The sequence below is a fragment of the Manis pentadactyla genome, chromosome 3 (genome assembly GCF_030020395.1).
Source record: "Manis pentadactyla isolate mManPen7 chromosome 3, mManPen7.hap1, whole genome shotgun sequence".
Lineage (NCBI taxonomy): Eukaryota > Metazoa > Chordata > Mammalia > Pholidota > Manidae > Manis > Manis pentadactyla.
This window is the reverse complement of record NC_080021.1, coordinates 16840629-16850726: the sequence shown is the minus strand read 5'-3', so window position 1 is coordinate 16850726 and position 10098 is coordinate 16840629. Positions and strand designations below refer to the sequence as shown.

Below are 10098 nucleotides of genomic sequence, written 5' to 3'. Positions count from 1 at the left end.
AACAGGAGCAGCCAGCATGTGTCAAGCACTATAGGGGGGAAAAAACATGTCTCAGCAATAAGCTGGAATTATACTCTGGGACTAAAGACAGCACATTAATAGTTAAGATGTACTTCATTCTACTTACAGCTTTATTAATATCTCAGGTGTTTTATTCTAGAGTAGAAAACCAAAACTGTCCTCTATTTCTGAACTACAATCTCCTTAGCCAAAATTAAAATGACAAAACATTACAAACTTAAAAAGCTGTTATCATACACAGTTCTTCTACAAATTTTGTGAAATTTAAAAATTTTGTCTTTCTGTCATGCTCATCTTCTCCACTATTGACCAGAACCAACACTTGAACTGCAAGAGCTTCTCAGCATTTTCTCCTAAGAATGAATACAAATCCAACATAATATATCAGTTTTTATTTAGAATATTTTTTATAAAAATAAATATAAAATTAAAATGTTATTTAGGATGGGGATTTTTAATTCCTAATACAAGAAATTAAGACAATTTGCATATTATAAAACCATATCAATAATTATCAGTCCTGACTCAAGATAACCAAAACAAGAGTTAACCACCAGCCTCAAATTGATAATCATGACTTTAACCCCACCTGTAATTTATGATTCTTCTATAAATCATGATTCTTCTCATGACCTTAATCCACTGCTTCCCAAATTTTAATGAGTTTACAAATCACTTGGGAATCTCTTAAAAATGCAGATTCTCATTCACTAGGTATGGGGGAACGAAGGGACCAGAGATTCTGTATTTCTAAAAAGATTCCAGATGATGCCAATACTGCTTATTATCTGAGGATCATCACTGGAGTATCTTCAGATATTTTTTCCTCTTAAGACTTTTGGTATGAGATAAATTCTTACCTCACAAGTATTGAAAACTCTATTTAAAAGCATAAAAACTATTATACAATGATGTCTCTGTGTTGTCAAGCATGAAGAAAAAACAATTTATCCAAATTTAACTATAATTTGTGCTATTTGCTAAGCATAAAAGAGAAAGGGGAAGAAAAACTAGTACCTTCATGTATATAATAATCTGGGCCATAGGCAAAATACTCTTATGAGTGCTTGTACCTCTACTGTATAGTCACAGCTAGCAAGTCTGTTCCTAAACTACTGGACTTTGAAAAGAAAGAACTGCAGTAAATCAAGCATTGAAGGTAGACGTTATTCTAGGGGGATTACCCCTACCTCTGGTTATTCTAGAGTCTCCATGTGTCTATGTGCTTTGGGTCCAGCTCTACAAAGCAAACATCATGCAGTCAAATTCTTTAATGAAAATCAGGAAGGACCAACAAACAGAACTGTCACATGGATTTTTTAAAATTAGTATATAAAAATACCTTTTATAGTTGCTTACCACAAAAATTTTTTACTTATATTTACACCAAACCGTCTATTATTTAAAACCTTTAAAACCTTGAAAAATTAAGCAATAAAATAACCTAATGCCAAGCCATAAGAGTTTAATGGTTTTAAAAAAATATTTTTAACACCTGAGTAATACAGCATTTCCTAAGCCCTATACATATTTAAGAACCAGAAACTTATAAAATGCCTAATCTATGTAATTTATTCCTTAAACATTTTAAAAAATCATACCTGATTCATTATTGAAAGAGGTGAAACTGATCAGCATTTGCACATTAACTTCACCACAGCCATTTACCAAAAGCCTAAAGTCTTCTGCTGTTAAATCTTCTAATGAATTTTTGGGAAGCACATCCAATAGACCTTTCCTCATTGCCTAGAGAACTTCAAAATTTACCCTTTTATTACTATCAGTACATTATTTTCCATGTAGCATTTATTGTTGAAGTCTAATATCTAATTTTAGCAGCCTAATACTACTAATTCTCATTTTAAAAGTTCTATATTTTGGATTTCTTATTGACCGATTCAAAAGAGGTGGCAAAAAAAGCACACTGTAAATAGGCTATAGGTTCTTGTGTCAACTACCCTTCAATAAAAAATAATTATCTAAAAAATAAATAAATAAATAAATAGGCTATAGGTTCAAAAGTGAAGATACATTGAATTAATTGAATTTTAAAAATTATGTTAATAACAGGCTAGTCATTAAATAAGAATAGTTTTAATTTGTCAAAAACATTATCATCTTGTCAGCATCCTAGGAAAGGTATGATAATGACAAAAACAAATGTCCCAGACATAAACCCCAAATCTAGAAGCTCACAGAGAAATTACCAAATGCCAAGAACTGTTCTAAGCACCTTACATGTATTAATGCACTTAATCCTATCCTCATTTTACAGAGGAGGGAACCAAGGCACAAAGTACTTAAGCAGTTTACTAGTGTTATTCAGCTAGAGGGTGGTGCAGCCATAATTTGAGCCCTGACAGTATGATTCTAGACCCTACATGGATCAGAAACACTTTAATATTTTACCATAGGAGAAAGTTAACATAGCAGACCAGGCCTGATGTTAGGCTCTTTAGAAGGGCCTGACTGAGGGGATGGTCCTTGCCTGGCACCTAGAAATTGGTTTTTGTATTTTCCCTATATTACTAATTGATGTGGCTATTTTGTATGCCTGAGGTAATGAACCTTGTTGTACCAGCTTGCCTAGACTACTTGTGCAAACAATGTTGTTTTATGATGAACATGTGCTTTCTTCTAGGAATCTGAATTTCAGTAATCATGGCTGGCTGCACAGGCAGAAAATGCTTATGGGACTGGACTCCAGTAAAAACCCTGGGCTTTGACTATCAAGCAGGTTTCCCTATGCACAAACACTCCAGCACTCTGCTGTAATTCACTGCTGGTGAGTGTATTCTTTGTGACAACCCATTCCCCCAGAGAGAACGTTGGAAGCCTGCATCTGGATCCTCCACACTTGGTCTGATGCATTGTTTTCCCTTGTTGAGAGTCCTTTTGCTATTATCATACCTATGAGTACAACTGCATCTGAATCTTAGGAGTCCTTCTACTGGGTCACTAGGAGTATGGTTAGTTGTAGGACCCCAAACAGTCATCATTTCAGTCCCATAAACATCCTTCCCAAACTTACTTTCTGATGATTATATGATTTTTTCCAAGTAGCCTGCTCAAAAGAAAATAAATACTCGGTTTGCATTCAGGTATAATTTACACTGTACATAAATACATTTTGGTTTAAAATTTTTGACCTTCTATAGACAAGCTGAATATGCTCCTGAGCTAGTTTAACCACACAGGAAGACACAAATAGCCTCATTAGAACACTTTCCAGAACACACTTACATGTAATGGCTGTTCTGCAACTACCAACATTCTGTGTTCTGCATATTTCTGCACATACTCATAGACATTCTGGGGCGTGACTGGTATATTTACACCATTAGGAATAAGTTCAACTTGTAAAAAATTTAGCAGTACCATTGAAAAACAATTTTGTCAAAACACTAGTAACAATTTTCTGAAATTTTTAAATCTAAAGACAATTCTATACCTTACCTAGGAAATACAAACATTTTTGGCCTAAATAAGCACAAAAGAACTAACTCTCCATCCATCTCCAAACCCCACCACCACCCCCTCCTCCACTTCATCTACTTGTGTCTCTCCCTCTCTTGGTCCCAATCTATCTAAACTGTTTCTATGTAAGATAAGTACAACAGACAATTCTTTTGCCAGAATCAGAAAATTACATATTTGCTTTACCTGTCCCTCCACCCTCTTCTTTACACAGGTCAATTGCAAATGCCAAATCCATTGCAGAGAAAACAGCATCAGCATCTGAACTTTGAGAGGTGAGGATAAGCTGCCACAAACTCTCATACATCACAGGGTCAAAAAAAGCAAAATCATGCCAGTTGAACTAAGAAAGTAATCATATAGAACTCAAAGAAACATCTTCACTGACCCCATTAGTAAATTAAAATCTATGACAGAAAAGTTTATCTAGTTTGAAGATATTTAGTGGAAAACTATTCCTTATTGGTATATTAGTAACTGATTTAAAGAGGTAAAATTTTAACAAACTTTTGTCTCTGATATGTTTTTCAAAATGTAATATATATTTTGAAAAAATTTAGAACCCACAGTGTTAATAGTTTAAGTTCCAAAATAACCTATTTGCAAAAAAACAGCACAAACTATTAAACTGATTATGCTGAGCAGCTGCTCCCAAACTAAACATATATCCTATTTAATCTTGTCAATAATCATATAATACAGATTGATTCCACATGGTAAATCTGATGCTCAAAGGAATTCAGTAACTTGAAGGTCACATCATTGGGTTAAATTTGAGTCTAATAACTCAATTCCATGATCTTTTCCATAAACCTTGTTAGAGGCTCAACATATCAACATTTCTATGTTGCTGAGCTTTCAATCCAGTTCTTCTTTGCACAAGAACATTCACACAATAGGGTCAGAGTTAAAAAGAAAATAAATATGATACGCTATATTAATAGAAAACTATTCACCAGTGTTTGATTAAATAAAATTATTAGTAGACTACAGCTTTAACATTGCCAGTCACTATCAGTTGTGCGGTGTGCATCTGGAAAAGACTGTAAAATACATTATTTTTTGTTTCAAGTAACTTCTTGGTAATAAATACCTTTAACACTGGCAGATGTGTTTTTAAATAAAAAGATGCAAGATTTTACATTAATTTTAAAGGATGTGGTTTTCCCCTCCCCCAATCATAAAGGAATGCACAGGAACTCAAACTACCAAAACACAAAAAAGAAAATAAGCTAATTCTAATCAAGCGTGCTCTGTTATATTCTTTTGTCTCCTCTCCCCAGTATACATCTTAACATATATTTTTGAATCTGGAAATGCACTTCTCAATACAATACTACTTCTGTCTCCACTACCACCAGGACAAACAAAATCACTCACGACAGTATTCTGTGTATAAGCTCAAGAGTCTGTTTTTCAAGTTGACAATTTATACTTTGCTCTTTCTTTAGAAGAGGCATATGGGAAGACGGGTTTTAACAAGTCTTTCTCATAACTCTACAACTTCTCCAGGATACATTTGCCCAGTAAATATAAAATGAAAATAGGTTACTGAGAGCAAAATTATGAGGCTGTGAAAGGAATAGGTACACAAAATTACTATTTGACTACCAATACCCACTGTTACACTAGTGGGAAAATTTAAATTTCTCAAAACAATGGTAGGCTAGCTGGCTTTAAATATCATAGCTTCTGGATGGTATCCAGAGAGAGACTAAAGCTGTTTCTACAAATGTATGAATCTTAAGTATTTGTAAATGTGTGGCAGAAGCCAGTTGGCATGACTGGGAAACTGGTCATTCATTTATTTTAACATCTAAAATTGATAAAGGTATTTTATCCTTAACATCAAGAATCATATAACACCAAGAATTCCTATAGGAATTTTCCGTTTATTTTCAGGAGGAATAACTGGCTTAACACCAAGAATCATACCAGCAGAGGACCATAGATATAGGAGAGGCTAGGAGGGGGGAAAAGTCAGGAGATATGGAAAATAAAAGAAGACAGGTAACTTCTAAATTCCAAATGGAAGGAAACAGCTTGAGGAACTTGCCCAAGACACTGAACACTGTAAAGCAGAGAGAAGCCAAGGAAGTGACATGAGACTCTGAGAGAAATCCAAGGACCCAGGGTGATGGCATTTAACAAACAGTAGCTGACAAACGAGTTTAATGCAACTTTTAAACCTAAGTCAGCAGAAGCCCTGCCAGTAACAGCAAGCAGAGAAAGCAAAATTAGTACTTGAATGGTTGTTCTTTAAAAGCTAAATTCTACAGAATACTCCCACTGTAAGGATTACTTCTTAACCTGGTCCTCCCAAAAAGGCATAGTCAACTTTAGCTTTCAACTCTGTATACACATGCTACGGCAACAGATGGTGGGTAAAATGGGGGATAATACTGCAGGATTCTGGCACTAAGGAAAAAACATAAACAAAACGAGTAAAACCCAATGATTTTCAAAACTGTCTTCAAAAAGGGAAGAGATTGGTCATGAAACACTATTTTTTTTGCTGCATCCACCCACTGACACAGGGCTCTTTAATGGGAAATGTAAATTTTTATACAAGTCTCAGACATTTCTTTTGCCATTAGCAATCAGCAAAACCATTTCTAAAATTCTCATTATTCCTTCAGTGAATATTGTTATATGGCATTTCAAAGAACCACAAGTGACCCAAGAAATGTGTACTCACCAACTAAATGTGAAGTTTGAATTTTGGCTCCTACAGGAATTTTCAGTTTATTTTCAGGAGGAATTGGAAATGCTCCATTATGATTACAAAATTTCCCCAAAATGTGAACATGTGGCATATATGTCCAAATAGATTCTACTAATTCCAAATGAGAAGTTTCCACACCCTAGAAAATAATGCCAAAGCAAGCATTAAAAAAGATCATTAATTTAACATTCAAAGGAGCAAGCCCTACTACAAAGCCACAGTATTCAAGACAATTTGGTACTGGCACAAGAACAGAGCCACAGACCAATGGAACAGAATAGAGACTCCAAACATTAACCCAAACATATATGGTCAATTAATATTCGATAAAGGAGCCATGGACATACAATGGGGAAATGACAGTCTCTTCAACAGATGGTGCTGGCAAAACTGGACAGCTTGTTAGCATATATGTCATGTAGAATGAAACTGGATCACTGTCTAACCCCATACACAAAAGTAAATTCAAAATGGATCAAAGACTTAAACATAAGTCATGAAACCATAAAACTCTTAGAAAAAAACATAGGCAAAAATCTCTTAGACATAAACATGAGTGACCTCTTCTTGAACATATCTCCCCGGGCAAGGGAAACAGAAGCAAAAATGAACAAGTGGGACTACATCAAGCTGAAAAGCTTCTGTACAGCAAAGGACACCATCAATAGAACAAAAAGTTATCCTACAGTATGGGAGAATATATTCATAAATGACAGATCCGATAAAGGGTTGACATCCAAAATATATAAAGAGCTCATGCACCTCAACAAACAAAAAGCAAATATCCAATTAAAAAATGGGCAGAGGAGCTAAACAGACACTTCTCCAAAGAAGAAATTCAGATGGCCAACAGACACGTGAAAAGATGCTCCACATCGCTTGTCATCAGAGAAATGCAAATTAAAACCACAATGAGATATCACCTCACCCCAGTAAGGATGGCTACCATCCAAAAGACAAACAACAACAAATGTTGGTGAGGTTGTGGAGAAAGGGGAACCCTCCTACACTGCTGGTGGGAATGTATATTAGTTCAACCATTGTGGAAAGCAGTATGGAGGTTCCTCAAAATGCTCAAAATAGACTTACCATTTGACCCAGGAAATCCACTTCTAGGAATTTACCCTAAGAATGCAACACTCCAGTTTGAAAAAGACAGATGTACCCCTATGTTTATCGCTGCACTATTTACAATAGCCAAGATATGGAAGCAACCTAAGCATCCATCAGTAGATGAATGGATACAGAAGATGGACACCCTCTACTTGTTTGCCCTGGGTGAAGCAAGTTGTCATACTGTGAGAGAGCCCTGTGTAGGGATCCATGTGACAAAGGAGGGAGAGGACTACCAACAGCCACTTGAGTGAGCTTGAGAATGGATCCCCCAACCCCAGCTGAGCCTTCAGATAAAATGACAGCTTGACCTGGACCACAGCTTGACTCCCAAGAGCCCTTGAGCCAAAGGCACACAGCTAAGCAAGAATGCTGATTCCTGACTGCAGGAAACTAAAAGACAACAAATATTTACTGGTTTGGGGGCAATGTGTTATTTTACAATAGATAACTATCTGGGAGAAGGGCGTCCAGGCAGGGGTTACAAGTAAGGGCAAAGGCCCCAGGGCAGGAATGTACTAGGTGCAGTTAAGGAATAATGGCAAAGTGGCTGCAGTGGCTGGTGCAGAGAGAGCAAGGGGTAGAAGCACACATCAGAGGAGGTGGGGGGGGTGGGCTCCGACAGCAAGGATTGCTGAGAAGCTGCTGTAGTTGTCTAGAACTCTCTGTCATGAGGGTATCCTATAACACACATTAAGGCATAAGTTATTAATAAGTCCTTTCTGTTTTCTCTGTGATGCTAAACTACACTTCTTTCTAATAGGCTGAATTTCATATAATTTCATTCCAATTTTTGCACAGAAATGGTCTCGCTTGGAAAGTGAGATAAGAAAAGGTGGAAAGTAATGGAAAATGGGCAAAAAGAAAATCACCTACTGAGGTCCTCTAAAGACCACCAATCCAATCCAGGTCTGAGCAGGATGAAACTCTAGACTCAACTGAGAGGAGGACAAGCTATGATTAACAGGTGTAACTGCCACCAGATTTTGGATATCAATATAGCACAGACAATGGGGCCATAGAGAAAACAGCTTATAGCAAAACAACATTATCTGTCTCCTTTCCCCCCCAAAAAAGAAGGGCAGATACACTCAGTGTTGCATGCACATGGTCAGGTTAGCCTAGGCCTGAGATACTAAGTCAAGACTTTTGTGTGTCCATCTCTTATTTTAATCCTTAAATTGTTATTCAAGAATTAACATTGTAGACAATGTTCAAAATATTTGGCTAGAGTATATGGTAAATACCCTTTTGCTGGCTGAAAAACTGGCCCTAAAGAACAGAATCTAAGAATGATTATTAAAGATGCCTAATCATGATGCAGTAATCTCAGGGGTAGGTGGCTTTATCAAAAGTATTAAGACTTAGTTGAGCTTTAAAAAGTCACTCTAGAATGTACAAACAAACATTGTAGAAGAAGCTACATTAAATCTTCCATTTAGTGGTTCTCTAAATGATAGGGGATGAAGAAAATTCATAAAGGCCAGTTTTCTCAATAAAGGCTGTGAAATGAAACCAGAGATCCCAATCGATTTCCCCATTTTTTTTCACAAAGCACTCAGAAAAGTGGTGGTAACTTTATTTTTGAAAATTTGGTAAGGAACTATGGTTTGTTTGGAAAGTAACCGTAGACAAAAGATAACATGATTTCAAGAATGAAGCACAGCATCATAGCAATTACCCAGTAAGTACAAAACTGAATTCTGAAGGCTATTAAATTGTCCTGGGATGAGCTACTATTTACCTTACTCAGAGGACAAAAGAAGATAAATCTATTTTTATCCTCTCATAAAACCTCAGCTCCATAAAGGAGGAAGCACTGGTCTCCATTTATCTATTATCAGGAACAAAACATAATGGCGTTGATCAAGATAAAAGTGACCAGCATACTTCTTCCTGAGAAGTTCTGATTCATGAATTCCCGAAAAGACAGGAGAAGGAAAGCTACAAGGTGTTTCTACTTGTGGGCAGAGATGGCAAAACCTCTCCCTCTCTTCCCCAAACGCCTCCCACCGCCCCCACCATAGCCTATGTTGGAGGAGCTCCGTAGAAATAGACTTGGCTCCATTACAGGCTCTGCCTTTTTTTTTTTTTTCCTTCCTGTGCAACTATAGACAAGTCAGGACGCTCGGAACTGTATCTGAACTGCAAAGGTCTTTGGCACGACCATGGAGGGAATTTCTGTGCAGAGAATGGCAATGACTTGCCCAAACTCACAGCCTACAGCAGAACTTGAATTCAAACCCGAGTAAAACCAACCACTCAGTTTTCACGAATAAGTGGAGGTATAACGATGTGCACACATTGCTTCCGGAAACTTGGAAGACCAGATGCGGGCCAAACAGCTGTGCATGACTTCCTAAAGCGCCAAAACGTCGTGGAAGATCACTGCCAAGTAGCGATGCAGAGCCAGGACTGCAGCCCCAGCCCAAGTAGGCGCCTCAGTCCTGCACCGCGGGTGCCGCCAGCCAGACCCAACTCCATACAGCGGACGCCCCCTCGGCCAGCGCGGCCCGGCCCCGGGAGGGTGTATAAAGGAGGCGGCGTGTGCATCCCGCCGCGACTCACCTGTCACCCGGGCCGCGCCAGGGCGCACGCGCAGGGCCGGCGATCACGCGCAGAGTGGGCGCCCCGTCCTCACCCTTCAGTCTTCGCAGGACTACCCTTTTTTCCCCAGCCCCGGATCTTCTGCCGGCTGGACCCGGCTTCCGCCCCGGTGGGGAGGGGCCCCCTGGCCGTCACATGACCAAAGGGGCGGAGAC

General features: G+C 38.0%; 1 long non-coding RNA gene across 1 annotated transcript; it reads right to left on the bottom strand.

The window, feature by feature from the left end:
- Window positions 1–1266: 1266 nt before the first annotated feature.
- On the bottom strand, window positions 1267–10072 carry LOC130682815 (uncharacterized). The gene is made up of 4 exons (XR_008996171.1): window positions 9905–10072; window positions 6197–6362; window positions 3265–3841; window positions 1267–1767 (listed from the first exon to the last, which is right to left on the bottom strand). It is a non-coding gene; the product is annotated as an uncharacterized LOC130682815 (long non-coding RNA).
- Between the last annotated feature and the right edge of the window lie 26 nt (window positions 10073–10098).